General features: G+C 44.0%; 1 protein-coding gene and 1 pseudogene across 5 annotated transcripts in view; one reads left to right on the forward strand and one right to left on the reverse strand.

Moving 5' to 3' along the window:
* Positions 1 to 16,783, reverse strand: part of LOC124717390 (fasciclin-2) — a 921,178-nt gene that overhangs the window by 728,787 nt on the left and 175,608 nt on the right. The window lies entirely within an intron of this gene.
* On the forward strand, positions 7,232 to 7,349 carry LOC124717439 (annotated as a pseudogene).

A 16,783-nucleotide genomic window follows, 5' to 3' on the forward strand; every position in this document is an offset into this window, starting at 1 on the left:
GTGAAAGGATACACGTTCAAGCATCTAACAGACTTTGACTTCGAACAGTGCAGCGAACAATTTGTCGTTTCGTGACACCAGTAACGATACATCTTTTAGAAGATGAACTGATTTCCGCATTCAGAAAGACGGGCTCTCGTTTGAAAAACCCAGTTACATGAATTTGCAAACACAAAAATATAAACCTCAACATAGACAATTATACCAGGTGATTCAGCCACCCGTATCAATAGGTTTCACGCAACCCAAGGGGCAATCCAAAAACATTGCGAGTGATTTTCACATTCTCTCGCTCACTACACGCAAACAATTAGCCCTACAGAAAAAAAATTGAACAAAACCTTTTTGTAGGAAATCTAATGTATTTAAATTTTGTACTGCGATACATTTTTGCTGGCGACCACTGTCTTAAGAGTTATTTATATATATAAAAAAAAAAAAAACAAAAAAAAAAACAAAAAAAAAACACACATATTGAGATCATTTTTGCACGTTTTCCTTGAATAATTCGAAATCGAAACTAGGGCCTCTAGCAGAAAAATATCCCAGTACAAAATTCATCTACATTAAATTTCCTACAAAATGGTCCAGTTCATCCTGTTGCAATAATAGTTTGCACATAGTGGGCGACAGAATATAAAAATCTTGTGCGTGGTATTTGAAGGCGTTGAGGGTTGTACAAAACTCATAGGTAGGAGGAGCAGCTGACCCTGCATACATCATGATGAATTCACCCCTAGATCGTTGAACATTTCTATCTCCCAAATTAAAATTGACGGAAATTCCATATAAAATTATTTGTACACGGTAGGCTATCTGCTAAAAGACAGAAAAAATTTGTATTTAAAAATTATAACTTGTTGTTGTAGATCTACCTGAAAATAGATAAAGAAATTATGTTGCTAACTCCAAAGAAAAAGTAGCGTTTCTTACTTCAAAATGGTTCAAATGGCTCTGAACACTATGGGACTTAACTACTGTGGTCATCAGTCCCCTAGAACTTAGAACTACTTAAACCTAACTAACCTAAGGACATCACACACATCCACGCCCGAGGCAGGATTCGAACCTGCGACCGTAGCAGTCGCGCGGTTCCGGACTGCGCGCCTAGAACCGCGAGACCACCGCGGCCGGCATTTCTTACTTATTATTTTATTAGTTACAGAGAGAAACACCTTGTATAGAACACATTTTATAAACTGAAGCGCCAAAGGAAATGGTATAGGCATCCATATTCAAATAGAGATGTATGTAAACAGGCAGAATACGGCGCTGCGGTCGGCATCGCCTATATACACTGAAGCGCCAAATAAACTCGTATATATATGCATGAATATTCAAATACAAAGATATGTAAACAGACAGAATACGGCGTTGCAGTCGGAAATGCCTATATAATAAACAAGTGTCTGACGCTGTTGTTAGATCGGTTGCTCCTCCTACAATGGCAGGTTATCAAGATGTAAGTGAATTTGAACGTGGTGTTATAGTCGGCGCACGAGCGATGGGACACAGCATATCCGAGGTAGCGATGAAGTGGGGATTTTCCCGTACGTCCACTTCACCAGCCCACCGTGAATATCAGGAATCCCCTAAAACATCAAATCTCCGACATCACTGCGGCCGGGAAACGATCCTCGATCCTGCAAGAACAGGACCAACGATGACTGAAGAGAATCGTCACAGAAGGACAGAAGGACAACGGTTCCGCAAACTGCTGCAAATTTCATTGCTGTGCCATCAACGAGTGTCAGCGTGCGAACCATTCTGCGAAACATCATCGCTATGGGCTTTCGGAGCCGAAGGTCCACTCGTGTATCCTTCACGACGACACCAGGCTTTTCTGACTGTCATGGAATGGTGTACCAGCATGCAGTTCTCCCTCACACTACCGTTACAGCATGTCAGTACTGGCTAAACTGAGGATTCAAATGGTCCAAATGGCTCTAAGCACTATGGCACCATCTGAGGTCATCAGTCCCCTAGAACTTAGAACTACTTAAACCTAACTAACCTAAGGACATCACACACATCCATGCCCGAGACAGGATTTGAACCTGCGACCGTAGCAGCAGCGCGGTTCCGGACTGAAGCGCCTAGGACCGCTCGGCCACAGGGGCCGGCTAAACTGAGGACCCACATTGAAAGGAAACGACCAGAACTTTTTCGAACTGGATGGAGACTTCATCATGACAATGCGCGGCCTCATGCCGCAAATCGTCGTGCAGTTTCTGGCTCAACTGAACATTACCTGTGTACTGCAATGGCCTTACAGCTCCGATCTTGCATCCCATGGTTTGTTTTTAACATTATCACTAACTAAGGGCATAGCTTCGGACCATTCGGTTTTATAACTCTGAAGCAGGGGGAGACCTGACAAAGAATGGCCTTCACCATGTCTTCGAGGACCGGCACAGGCGCTATAAAATGTGCATTCAATAGGAGGAGAGTACTGTGAAAAACGTTATGTGAACACTGAAATGGAGTAATAAACATCTATGAAAAAAAAGTCTCTGTCTTTGTTGCTCATCCCCCGTACATGGGATCAGTTATCGTCGTAATAAAGTACATGAAACCAGAGCTAGTACAGGACGAGTTAGGTGCTCATTTTTCCCACGTGCTGTTCGAGAAAGCTGAAATGAAAGTTGTTCGACGACTCCTCTGCCAAACAATTATGTGCAAATTGCAGAATAATCATATATATGTAGACACACGCAAACTTGATTCGTTAAAAATGGATACAGGAAGTTCACACTCCTCTCTTCTAGATGTCGCGACCATAGATTTATATTAGCTCTGACGACATTATATCTTTGTAAAAACGTGCAACCGTTTGTTTCTTCGCTGTACAACCGGCGTTAACACTCTTGTTATGGCCTCCCTGTGACAGAACGACTACGATAGTCGTAATTTCAGAGCCGCCGCGTTCCCTTTGAAACATGGAATTACTGGCAAGGGCGACAGAAATACGTGCAGTGTTTGCCCAAACTCAAGAATGAAACGAGGGGATGTAATTAGCAAGTATCAACTATGCCGCAAAAAAACTCGTCGCTGGCACGGTTCCTCTGCTTTTAAACGAGGAAAAGACGCGATTTTTCACGCGGTTTTTAAGCAATAACGGCTATTAGAACGGAGAACGTCGCAAGGCTTTAACTTATGATAATCTATTGCTGCAATTTGTATTCATTTCTATGGGGGAGGCGAAATAAAAAAGATGTATATCGTACGCGTTCGTTAAAATGGAGTTCGCCACCATAGCACAAACTGTGCACCCTGCCGAAATTTCCTTTTAAAATTACTTTCCGTATCTGTTCCGCACAATAGCACTTCCCCGTAGAGAATCTTTCAAAGCATATAGTGTAACGGCCGCCGACGAAGGTACGAGTCTGAGATTACAAAACCGAATAAAAGAAAACGTGTGTACATAAAAAAAAGCACAGAACCACCTCTTTGAGCTAATATGAGCTCTCACGCAATGGTTACATAGTTTTGCTTCCTCTGACAGACATACGACTTGTTAATGATCCCCGTCATCAACAAAACGAAGGCGTCGTTTAACGTTGCAGCGACGTCTTTACACGAAATTTCAATCGCCAGTTACTCCTTAGATATTACGCTGACTCCCACATGCTTAGGGAGAAACGTCAGTCGTTGTAAAAGAAGAGTAATCTTACCTCCCACGTGCAATTCGAGACTGCTACTGTGGAGAAATATTCATTATGTCCATCGTGGCTGATGAACTGCGACTGTGATTTAATTTAGCAGTTTATGCGGGTTAAGTGTGATACCCAACCAGACGCTTTTTGAATTTGATACGATTTGCAGCACCATTCAGTAGTTTTCTAGTCATTGATGGCCCGGCATCAGATGGGCGATGTTACAGGAACATTATTCTCCTGATCACGTGCAACTAGCTAGACACGAAAATAATGAAAACTGAGTCGGAAATGTTTACAAAACCGTAAGATCGTTACGTTGTAAGTGCTTCCTGGCACACACACACACACACACACACACACAAACAAACATAGTAATAGCGTGCACACGGCCTCAAGGTAAACAAATGTTGAGTCGTAAGTACAATGAGTGTGAATATGCCAGCCATCACACTTCAATGAGACATCGCGATCTTTCATTTTAGATGCACTGAGTTATAGCATAAATTATACAAGCATAGCTAATGACCGTCAGTGAACATTACAAGCTGCGGCTATGTTTGTAAATCGACAATACATGAGATTCTAATCTAAGGGTTACCAAAAGGTAGGGAACGTAAACAAATAGGGTGAAATACTTCCTAATTGACGCTTTTCTTTGCGGAGCCGTGGTAGTATGATAAACAGCGAAACAGTTACAGTAAACAAACAAACAGAAATACTTGCTACATGAACAGAAATGATGGTGTTTCAAACACACGTAGCAAACACAAATGACCATGTGAAACTGTAGGTGTGTGCAAGAGTTGAACTACTGAATTGTACTATGGTGGTAACCGAAGGCTAGTCTAATGGAACTCTCCATGCTACACTATGCTGTGCAAGCCTCTTCAAACTATATCCATTTTAATCCTGCATTCATGCCTTGGAGCCCCTCTACAATTTTTACCGCCCACTGTTCCCTCCCTTCATCATAAAACCGACGATTCGGGAATTTCTTGATGCCACAGAATGAGTCGTGTCACCTGATCCCTTTTTTCAGTCAAGTTGTGGTGTAAATTTCTTTTTTCCTCAATTCGATTCAGTACGTCCTCATTATTTATCCGAAATACCCATGCAGTGTTCAGGATTCTTGTATAACAGCAAATTCAAAAGTCTTCTTCTTGTCTGAAGTGTCTATCGTTCAAGTTTCATTTCTATACAGGGCTTTACACTCCAAATAAATACCTTCAGAAAAGAGTTCCTAACATTTAAATTTATATTAGATATTCAAAAAACCCTTTTTCACATATCTAGTACTTTTAGTGCTCCATTTCCTACTCTGATTCCTTTAGCATCGTCTGGTTTACTTCAGTTACATCACCTTATTTTTATGATCTCTTTCTAAGACACCATACATTCCGTTCAACTGTTCTTCCAAGTTCTTAGCTATTTCTGACAAAATTACAATGTCATCTGCAAACAAAGTTTTTTTTTCTTTTCTCCCTGAACTTTAATTCCGTTTCCAAACTTATCCTTGGTATTCGTCACTGTTTTCTCGATGTATAGGTTAACTAACACCGTTGATAGGCTACAACACTGTCTCACCCCCTTACCAACTATGGCTGCCTTTTCATATCATTCGTCTTTTATAACTGCACCTTCTGATTTCTGTGCAAGTCCCAAACACCGTTCCGGATGCCATAATTTATGCCTGCTGCCTTACATTTCAAAAGGTGTACTGCAGACCATATTGGCAGTTCTCTAGATCTAAGAGGACTATTCAAAAAGTATCCGATCACATTTTTATTGATGAAACAAACAATGGTACCGGGATGCGTGCGCTCTCCATGTTTATAGAAATACGTTAGTGCGCATGCTTGATTTTTTCACGACTGCGGGAAGAATCAGTCACTGGCTAGTCATTGACATGTGAAGATGAAGGCGTGAAATTTTGTTTTAATCCTGACGATTCTCAATTTGAAAAAATCCGCAAGATTCGACTAATGACTGGGGACGAAGCAATGCGTACCACACAAAACGCTTCAAAGATGAGCTGTCTTCAGTGAGGACTGAACCACGTTCAGGTAGGCCCTCAACATTAGCAAATGAGGCTGTTATTGGTCACATAAGGTCCCTGGCGATGCAGCATAAACGACTCACAATCAGAGTACTTGCAAACCTAATTAAAATTAGTACTGGATTCATACATGCCGTTTTAACGGAAGACTTAGATCTCACGAGGATCTCGGCCAAATACGTGGCAAGGTTGGTAAAACTGAGCGGAAGCAAGTTCGTTTGGAGTTCGCACAGGTCATGCTGGATACTGTGCAACAGTAATATCAACTTTATGGAGCAAAATGATCACAAGTGACGAGTCCTCGGTTTAAGGAGAGAGAAAAAAAAAACCATCTCACTGGAAACATGAATCATCCCCGAGACCCAAATGAGACAGTCAGGTCCGCAGCGCATCTCTTTTCTTTTAATTTTTTTTTTTTCCTCTCCAGTGGGGTCGTCTGTCGCGAATACGCCAGAGAAGGTACTAACCTAAATGAGGAGTACTACCAAGAGGTTCTCTGTCGTCTTTGTGAACCAGTGAAACGCAAACGGCCCCGACTTGTGGGCAGCAAGCGATTGCCACCTTCGTCGCGATAACGCAGCCGCTCATCGTTCTGCATGAATTATGAGCTTTTTAGCCAAACACAACGCGGCTGTGGTTTATTGACCTCCCTATTCCCCTGACCAAGCACCGAGTGACTTCTAGCCTTTCCCCAAACTGAAAAAAGACCCTGACACGAACGTGGCTTCCGAACAAGGAGCCGGCCGAAGTGGCCGTGCGGTTAAAGGCGCTGCAGTCTGGAACCGCAAGACCGCTACGGTCCCAGGTTCGAATCGTGCCTCGGGCATGGATGTTTGTGATGTCCTTAGGTTAGTTAGGTTTAACTAGTTCTAAGTTCTCGGGGACTAATGACCTCAGCAGTTGAGTCCCATAGCGCTCAGAACCATTTGAACCATCCGAACAAGGAAGAGATTCGAATTCGGAGTTTAGGCTAGTTCTGCGCACCTACGTCATATATGCTCCGACAGCAATGAGCATTCACGATGTTCAGAGCGCTCTGCCGCGAATTCCGTAGCTATTGAGAGCATTAAACGTGATGGTAGCGAGTTGTTTAATCAATTTCGATTCCGTTTGTTGTGAGTTCTCAGCGCTGATTGTGGCGGTGAACGATAAATTCTGCGTAAGTAAGCTAGGGCCATAATTTGGAGGCTACACGCTTTCTTCAAGCGGAAAGCACGCGTTCGCCCGTACTGCAACTGTAGCTTGGAATCGGCAACAGTGCAACCCCCGTCTGTGCCTCGACATTCGTGAACCGCCATCGTTCGTGGATAGAACTATAATGTCAAACAATTGTATCGGATTAAAGATTGATGTTATTAAGGTCGGGTACTTTTTGAACAGCCCTCGTACAAGTAATATAGATGTAGGTTTGCCTTTTGAAAGTGTTTTGGTGCCAGGAGTCTTGCAAATACTGGAAAAAGTCCTGTGTTGATTCAGTTTGTTCGTTACGGCATTTAAAAGTCTGAATGTTGCTGTGGCCAACGGCTTTGCCGCAGTGGTAACACCGGTTCTCGTCACATCACCGAAGTTAAGCGCTGTCGGGCTGGGCTAGAACTTGGATGGGTGACCATCCGGTCTGCCGAGCGCTGTTGGCAAGCGGGGTGCAATCAGCCCTTGTGAGGCAAACTGAGGAGCTACTTGATTGAGAAGAAGCGACGCCGGTCTCGTAAAATGACATACGGCTGGGAGAGCGGTGTGCTGACCACATGCCCCTCCCTATCCGCATCCAGCGACGCCTGTGGGCTGAGGATGACACGGCGGCCGGTCGGTGCCTTTGGGCCTTCATGGCCTGTGCGGCAGGAGTTTAGTTTTAGTTCAGTGAATGTTGTTGTATGAGCCTTCTGCCAACCGGTTAACTGCAGAGAATCATGTAGTAGTAGAGTTTCAGGCGTACAGGTGCGTGCGCTCACTCACACACGTTGGGTGCAGACATCTGCCACCTCTGACAGCGCACACAGTGCGACTGCGGCGTCAGCTGCAGAGCTCTGGCTGGTCGGCTCCTTTGTGCCCCGCCCACGCTAGCGCACCGTTCCCCCCTTTGTGCTCCCACCGACCCCCACCCCACTGCTGCCGCCTTTCTTCGCCCGCTCCGCAACTTTCCGCACGCGGATCCTCTCTCTCTCTCTCTCTTCCCCTCACCCCCGGGCGCCCTTCTTCCGCTCCTCTGTCTCCTCTTCTCCGCCCTCTGTAGCCGCAGTGGTAAACAAATTAAGCCGGCTGCGCCCCCTGCCCGCCCCGACCGTACGTCACGCGGCGGAACAGAGCGCCGTCCCAACCGGAATAGTCGCGCACTACTAGCAGTCACGTTGCCCTACCTAACGGCTGCACCTCCTCCTCTAACTCCGTCCCGTGTTCGCACTCACTCCTTTCCTCTACCGCCCTCCTTCCCCCCCCCCCCCCCCCCCTACAGCCCCACAAGAGAAAAATCCTCCACGGAATTTCTCTACAATGTGCGTTTCTTCCATCTTCCCCCTGACGGGCGCTTCGTTACAGCTCAAAGTACGTATCTACCCCGAGCTGGCCACCTTAGTAAGCTCCTAGCTGCTACGTCAAGAGTCCGGTACGAGGTGCAATGTGGCAAGCGCCGGCGGCTGACACCCGCCGAGCTACCACTGTGTTCGGGCTTGAGTCCTCGCTCATCCCATACCAGTCTGCACGAGCTTGCGTTGTGTAAGACAGAGCGCGAATGAACTTGGCATGGCTTACTTATGGTGACCGATGCCGCCTCGCCTACGGAGACAGCCACGTAGATCTACTACTCGACCACGATATTATCAGAAACACGCGGTGACATTACAGTAAACAAGCACAGTGATGACTACGGAAATCTAGGTCACCTGTGCATACTCTCTCAACACCGCTTACGCGCTCACTCACTCCGAGGTGCAATAGCATTGTGGTCGACTCATACTCTACATATGAAGGCATAATCCGCAAGCCACTACGGTGCATGGCGGAGGCTACCACGTACCGCTACTAGTCATTTCATTTCCTGTTCCACTCGCAAACAGAGCGAGGGCAAGAAGACTGTCCGTACGAGCCCTAATTTGCTTTGTCCTTAACGCGAAATGCACGTTGGCGGCAGTACGATCGTTCTGCAATCATCTTCAAATGTCGGTCCCCTTAATTTTCTCAATAGAGTTCCTCGAAAAGAACATCGCCTTCCCTCCAGGGATTCCCATTTGATTTCCGGGAGCATGTCTGTAATACCTGTGGGTTGATCGAACATACCGGTAACAAATATAGCCTTTGCGTGAACTGCTTTGATGTCTTCCTTTAATCCGAATCAGCGGGGATCCGGCGCATTCGAACACTACTCAAGAATGGGTCGCACTAGTGTTCAACGGGCACTATCAATGTTCTTTTCGAACGTTACTGCGCTCTTTTTTCCTGTAACTTCATTTAGAGCTAGCTGCCATTCATCACATACATTAGAAAATTTGTCAAAGTCATCTTGTATCCTCCTACAGTCACTCAACGGCGACGCCTATTGGTACACCACAGCGTATGTGTAACCAGTTGTAAATCATTGCTCACTCTATCCGTCAGATCGTTTGTGGTCATAGTAAACAGTAGCGGTCCTATTGCGCTTTACCGGACACTGCTGATGATACCCTTGTCTCTGACGGACACACACCGTGTCACATACTTCTCGGAAATCTAGGAATACGGTGTTTGTCTGTTGTCCTTCATCCACAGAACGAAGGTCTCACCGTTACAGCCGTTTTAGCTGCAGACTCTACGGGAGCATAATTTCATCAGCTACTGATTCACGCAAAATTTACAGTTCCACTGCTAAATCGGAGATCATGAATCAGTGTTCGATTATTACTCTAATTTTCGTTATGCGGGATTATACACACTCGCTGGCATCACACATACACTAAAGGCCATTAAAATTGCTACACCACGAAGATGACGTGCTACAGACGCGAAATTTAACCGACAGGAAGAAGATGCTGTGATATCCAAATGATTAGCTTTTCAGATCATTCACACAAGGTTGGCGCCGGTGGCGACAGCTACAACATGCTCACATGAGGAAAGTTTCCAACCGATTTCTCATACACAAACAGCAGTTGACCGGCGTTGCCTGGTGAAACGCTGTTATGATGCCTCGTGTAAGGAGGAGAAATGCGTACCATCACGTTTCCGACTTTGATAAAGGTCGGATTGTAGCCTGTCGCGATTGCGGTTTATCGTATCGCGACACTGCTGCTCGCGTTGGTCGAGATCCAATGACTGTTAGCAGAATATGGAATCGGTGGGTCTAGGAGGGTAATACGGAACGCCTTGCTGGATCCCAACGGCCTCGTATCACTAGCAGTCGAGATGACAGGCATCTTACCCGCATGGCTGTAACGGATAGTGCAGCCACGTCTCGATCCCTGAGTCAACAGATGGAGACGTTTGCAAGACAACAACCATCTGCACGAACTGTTCGACCACGTTTGCAGCAGCATGGTCTGTCAGCTCGGAGACCATTGCTGCTATTACCTTTGACGCTGCATCACAGACAGGGACGCCTGCGATGGTGTACTCAGCGACGAACCTGGGTGCACGAATGGCAAAACGTCATTTTTTCGGATGAATCGCATCAGTGTTTGGCGACATCGTGGTGAACGCACATTGGAAGCGTGTATTCGTCATCGTCATACTGGCGTATCATCCGGCGTGATGGTATGGGGTGCCACTGGTTACACGTCCCGGTCACCTCTTGTTCGCATTGACCGCACTTTCAAAAGTGGACGTCCATTGCAGATGTGTTACGACCCGTGGCTCTACCCTTCATTCGATCCCTCCGAAACCCTACATTACAGCAGGATAATGCACGACCGCATGTTGCAGGTCCTGTAGGGGCCTTTCTGGATACATAAAATGTTCGACTGCTGCCCTGGCCAGCACATTCTCCAGATCTCTCATCAATTGAAAAAGTCTGGTCAATGGTGGCCGAGCAGCTAGTTCGTCACAATACGCCAGTCACTACTCTTGATGAACCGTGGTATCGTGTTGAAGCTGCATGGGTAGCTGTACCTGTACACGCCATCCAAGCTATGTTTGACTCAATGCCCAGGCTATCAAGGCCGTTATTACGGCCAGAGGTGGTTGTTCTGGGTATTGACGTCTCAGGATCTATGCACCCAAATTGCGTGAAAATCTAATCACATGTCAGTTGTAGTATAATATATCTGCCCAATGAATGCCCGTTTATCATCTGCATTTCTTCTTGGTGTAGCAATTTTAATGGCCAGTAGTGTACTTTAATTTTGGTTATGCGTGATCATACACATTCGCTGTGGCATCACGTGCTGGATCTCAGGTACATACTTTCTCCATAGAAAACGTGGGAAACCTACACCTAAAAATAAATTCTAACTCCAAACGCTTGCCGGACTCTGCAGTGCATCCGTGTTGTGACGAATCTCGCTGGTGTGGTCTTTACGTTCTCCTAACCGCGCGGCAGGCGGGGCGACTCGCATGTCGCCCGCGTGAAGGCAAGTGAGGAAAATGGAGATCGGCGGCAGGAAAAGCTCGCGGAAATGCTAACGTGAAAAATAATGCGACATTAGCGCTTTACAGCGAAGTAACGATAAATCGCCAATTTTTACAGATAGCACGAAATCTGTAATTTTGCTGCATAAAAAAAATTATAAATCTGAGGACGGCAGTTCCGACATTCGTAACTGATAGTTATTAACTGTTTAAATTGCATTTTGCCTTTAAATATCCTCATGGGCGAGGTTGGTGTGTAATCTTAAAATGATAGTCCATTTCCCACACTTAGGAATGACGATGAAATAGAACCGATTTGGGAAGGAAAAAAAAAACCCGCAATCTAAGACACAAGTAACAAATTTAGCAAAAACAAACACAGAATTCTAGTCACTGAATTTGGAAAAAGCAGCAAAATTGAAATCGGCCAAAACAAGACCGAATTTGAGGAAGGCGGCGGGAGTTAGAGGCAATTAGGCAAAATACTAAATCAAATTGGGCAAGAAATGTGAATATCCTAAAACATAGCATCCAATTTGCTGAAAAATAACACCGAATTTGAAAAAAAAAATCACCGACTTTGGCAAAAAAAGCACAAACATTGGCAAAACATAACACCGAATATGGCGAAAAATTTACAACTATGGCAAAAACAGGAAGTAATTTTTCAAAATAAAAAGGAATCTTGCACAAACTAATACTGAATATGACAAAAAAATAGTACCTAATAACATAAAAAACATCTAATTTGACAAAAAACCATCGAATTTAGTAATAAGACCGAATTTGGTTCTATAATAAAAGGATTTTTCCTTTCCGTAGTGGTGAGGAACTAGCGTTGTCTCCTCGGGTGCACAACAGGAATGCCACTCTCTATGGCGCACTGCACGTAAGGCGCTGTCATACACGGGTACAGTGCTCCGACGACGAGGGACGAGGGACGAAATTCTATATGAATGTGGTAGGTGGAACGTGCATTCTACTGAACACGCCCGTAATAGAATGAGATTTTCACTCTGCAGCGGAGTGTGTGCTGATATGAAACTTCCTGGCAGATTAAAACTGTGTGCCCGACCGAGACTCGAACTCGGAACCTTTGCCTTTCGCGGGCAAGTGCTCTACCACTGAGCTAGAGCACTTGCCCGCGAAAGGCAAAGGTCCCGAGTTCGAGTCTCGGTCGGGCACACAGTTTTAATCTGCTAGGAAGTTTCACGCCCGTAATAGTTACGGCTGATGAACGAGAGAGGTCCAAGCCCCCATCAGGCTATTAATGTGGGTGCGATTAAGATGTGGGAAGCCGATGAAGACGCCAGGTAACACCGACAGTTGCAGTGACCAGTGAACAGTACTCGTGGGAAGACAGTACCAGCTACAGAGCACTCAGTTTGTCGCTTGCGAGTTATCTGATAAACAGCTTTTAGTCCGGATGTAAAGAAACAGAAAAAGAACTTTCTGCACACAGAGGAATTTTACGAGAAAGTATTTGCAGAAAACACTCGCATGCGTACCCCCACACATGTCGACATATACACACACGAGGGACAAGCAACTGTGCCGCAATCTTTTATTTAAATGCCGCCGGCAAGGCGGAATGCAGAGCTCTCTCTCTCTCTCTCTCTCTCTCTCTCTCTCTCTCTCTCCCCGCCCTCCTACTACATTACTTTTGCAAAGGCCCCACATACACAGACCGCTTGGATATTGTCGGTGTTGGTGAGGACCTGAATCACAGACCTTCTCGTCTTTGTGGCACGCCGTAGCGCGAGTGTGTGTACCAGTTTGGCCGCAACAACTGTTATCAATGTACGCCGCAGAACTTAACAGCCTGTTACTGAGTACCAAATTTCCAGTCATTCGAAAGACTGTATTCCTTGTCAGTCTCCAGTTCATCATGGTCGTACCATGTCTTCGCTTCCATATCCAGATCTAGAAATGGATTTCGCACAGCTGCACACCCGATATCTAATGGATAATAACAACGCGTCGTGAAAACTGACGGTATCCACCATCAGATATTACGTAACCCCCCCTCCCCCCCGCCCCAATTCCCCAACTATCATCAACATTAGAGTTTAACTTAACTTTTGAATCAAAAGAATCTTGTTTGAACACTTTTATTTTACAATATGACGAAAGTTAAATGACATTTAGTGGTTGTTGGGGTTTTACTAAACCACGAACTAATAGGTCAATAAGATAAATCGTACTGCTCATTTCTCACAACTTTTTTTATATAAAATGATGAAGCAGTTCAGCCACACCTTGCATCCCCATTTAAAATAAACCAAGTTAAAATGCATGCGCTATACATATTGTTTGGAAATCACTTGATTGTTGCGCTCCATGCATCTGAACTGAACAGAATTCTTAGGACTTTAAGCTGTCAATGCTTTGTGTCTGACAAATGCCATTAGTAATACTAATATTATAATAATAATATTAAGTAGGCTCTACAGAAATGTAGTGACCATTACATTACTGCTGTACTGTGATGATGTCAATTAGTTCTTATCTGTTGCGAACTGAATAATGGGTCAATTTCTGTTTCATTCCGGAATATGGGATGTCACTTTCACCTGATATTTGAACATATGTGACGTATATGTCTCAATTTTACTGTTACAAGTATGGGTGAAACTGTGGACTATATGAGGAAGATGATATTAATACAGTCGCATTACAAGCTGTTGTCTACACCACATTTTGTGTCAAGCGTTAATGCTAGTCTTTAATAAATGTCACTATCGGAAATTTATGTAATCAGTATTACAGCCTTACGAAATATCGATAATTTATTTATTTAGCGTATCGCCAGCATCACATAACAAAAAAAGGAAACATTCTTCTTTAACAATACATATACAAATGTTTACATATAGAAAAGAGTCATTATTGTTGAGTAAACGTACAATATTTACAAAGCACAGAAAGGCTTACTTACGTGCAACGACTGAACAAACACAACCGAACTTTGATTTTATCCATACTGGATGAGAGGTGGTGGTTGTGAATGTCAATGTTTTTTGTATTTTGACGACTATGTGGAGATGCACCTTGGAAGACACGGCTGCAACAAGGAAAGTAGCCACGATGTTTTAATTTCATTACCAATTTTATTGTGCCTGGTGCATGTTCTATTTTAGCGAGTTTTAACAGGTTCTTTTACTTTTTATTATTCTGATGATGGAAGCTTGACTTCCGAAACGCGTCAATCTTAGTGCTTTACACTATAAACAAGTGGTTGAGCCGATACATTTTTTAACATAAACACAACTGATGCCTTAGTTGAGAACAAGAACTCTTCCGGATGGAAGTTTGTCGTTCTGTCCCACAGTCACAGCTGGGCCATTTTGTTAATCGTCATTTGGACAGCGAGTCAGCACACCTTCCGCTATTTGTCCTTATTCCATTGAATGCTGACCAGATCTTGCCATGGTGGCACAGTCGAGATGCAGGGCATCTTCAGCTCTTTTGGGGCAGCGTTTTTCTTCTATATTTCTGTCCGTCGGTCTGCTGTTGTCCACCAGAGATACTGTTGCATCTTGAAGAGGTGGGTGACGGGAGAGAATTTCGTGTTTACTGACTGTGAGTAAAGGAATCTCCTCATGTATAGGGAGGTCATCATCGCCAGGTATTTTTGTTAACTCCCACCTGAGAGCAGCTTCACGGCGCACAGCATGGATGTGCTATTCGGCTGAGGATAGGCAGCCAGAAAGTTGGGAGTATTTGTGATTGTTCCTGTGATGATGTGCAGTCTGGTTGAGCTGCCTATCTACAAGTCTGGTGTGTGGGCTGTTGATAGAGACGGCAGCGCAATATTCTGCCAGAGGTACGCCAGTCCAAAAGCAGATGTCATTACTGTTGGAACAGATGATCCCCATGTTGTTACACAAAGCTTCACCAAGATGATGATGTTTCTTTAGTTCATCTTAGCGGCAGTTTTCAGTAAGTGCCCTTCGAAACTGAGCGTCCTGTCCAGAGTGACACCTAGACAACTTTTGTTGTGGAGCAGCTGTTTCCCTTCAGAATATACCTTTATATCCTTGTTTGCGAACTTGTGAGTATGGAAGCTGGCGACTTATGCACTTTACGGTAACCTCCAGTATTTGCCAACCAGCTGTATGTGTCCACTGGGTGGTTCTAAACGAGTAACGGTACTGGCGCCAGACGATAGCTGCGATCTCCTAGCATACATCACACCACCACACACAAAGTCGATAATCATAATAATGAAATTTTAGAAATAAATAATTTCGTTTCGTGCCCTTAATACAATCTAACCCCACTGTTTTCACCCCTAGGAAAATTTCATTTTACCCCTCAGGGCGTAATTTGCCCCAGGTTGGGAACCACTGGTGTTCGGATAGGTGGGCAGCGTTCAGCGTTGGGAGGTCGGTGGTACACGCTGAGACGGGGTTTTAGAAATGAAGTAAAAATTTATTTAAAACAATTACTTTTTATTTAAAACACAACTACAAGGGACTAGTTGCGCCATAAGTAGTTGGCACAACACATTTTTCAGAAGCTTTGGTATTTATAAAACTCCATGCAAATCAGCTTGTATTTAAAGTGGCACTGTAAGATTCATTCCAGTGCCTGGCGGCAGTCGATTTCTTTTATCAGTCACTGGACCGACATCAGCAAAAATACTCTTTCCATAGTGGCGTAGTGTGAGGGAATAGAAAACAGATACATAATTTTAGCAGTTGGCATTCGCAAGCAGAGGTATAAGCAGAACTCTTTCAGCTTCTCTGTCATTACCATATTGCCATATTGAAAAATAACTAATATATATGCATACACATATGTAGGGTTTTCAATCAGCACCCAATCTGTGTTTCAGATAGCGTCATCCAATCAAATACTTGATATTTATTAAAAGAAATCGCCCATTTTTCTAAATAATCAAATGCTGTGGAGCAGAAAGCCATTGTCTCTTCCTCAAATTTCGAAATAAAATTAATATTTCTTGGGTTAAGTTTCTCGTTCTTTAATTTGTTCAAATTCATCTTAATGTCGGTTAATTCTTACAAAGAAGAAAACAGCAACCAGCCACTATTAATACTGCTATTTATTTAGGTAAATAACGCCGTTAACGGTTTCGAACTGGCAAGTTCATCATCTGACGGCTGTTCACATGATTTTCAAGATACACTTTACATTATCGTCCGTGTATCTTGAAAATCATGTGAACAGCCGTCTGATGATGAACTTGCCAGTTAGAAACCAGTAACGGCGCTATTTACCTACATAAATAGCAATATTAATAGTGGCTGGTTGCTGTTTTCTTCTTTGTAAGAATTAACCTACATTAATTGCACACAGCCACAGTACCACCATGTCAGTTTTAGACAAAATAGCAAATTCATTTTGTTTTGCATACCAATAAAATTGGCAGCCTTCCTTTCATTCACACATCTTTGAGTGTCGATTAATATATTTCTTATTTCAATTTTCGAGACTTAATTCTTCTCCACGGTTTTATCTTTTTTTCAGACAGAGCCAAGTTTGACTGCTGCAACATGAAGTGAATTTCACT

The sequence above is a fragment of the Schistocerca piceifrons genome, chromosome 9 (genome assembly GCF_021461385.2).
Source record: "Schistocerca piceifrons isolate TAMUIC-IGC-003096 chromosome 9, iqSchPice1.1, whole genome shotgun sequence".
NCBI classification, from domain to species: Eukaryota; Metazoa; Arthropoda; class Insecta; order Orthoptera; family Acrididae; genus Schistocerca; species Schistocerca piceifrons.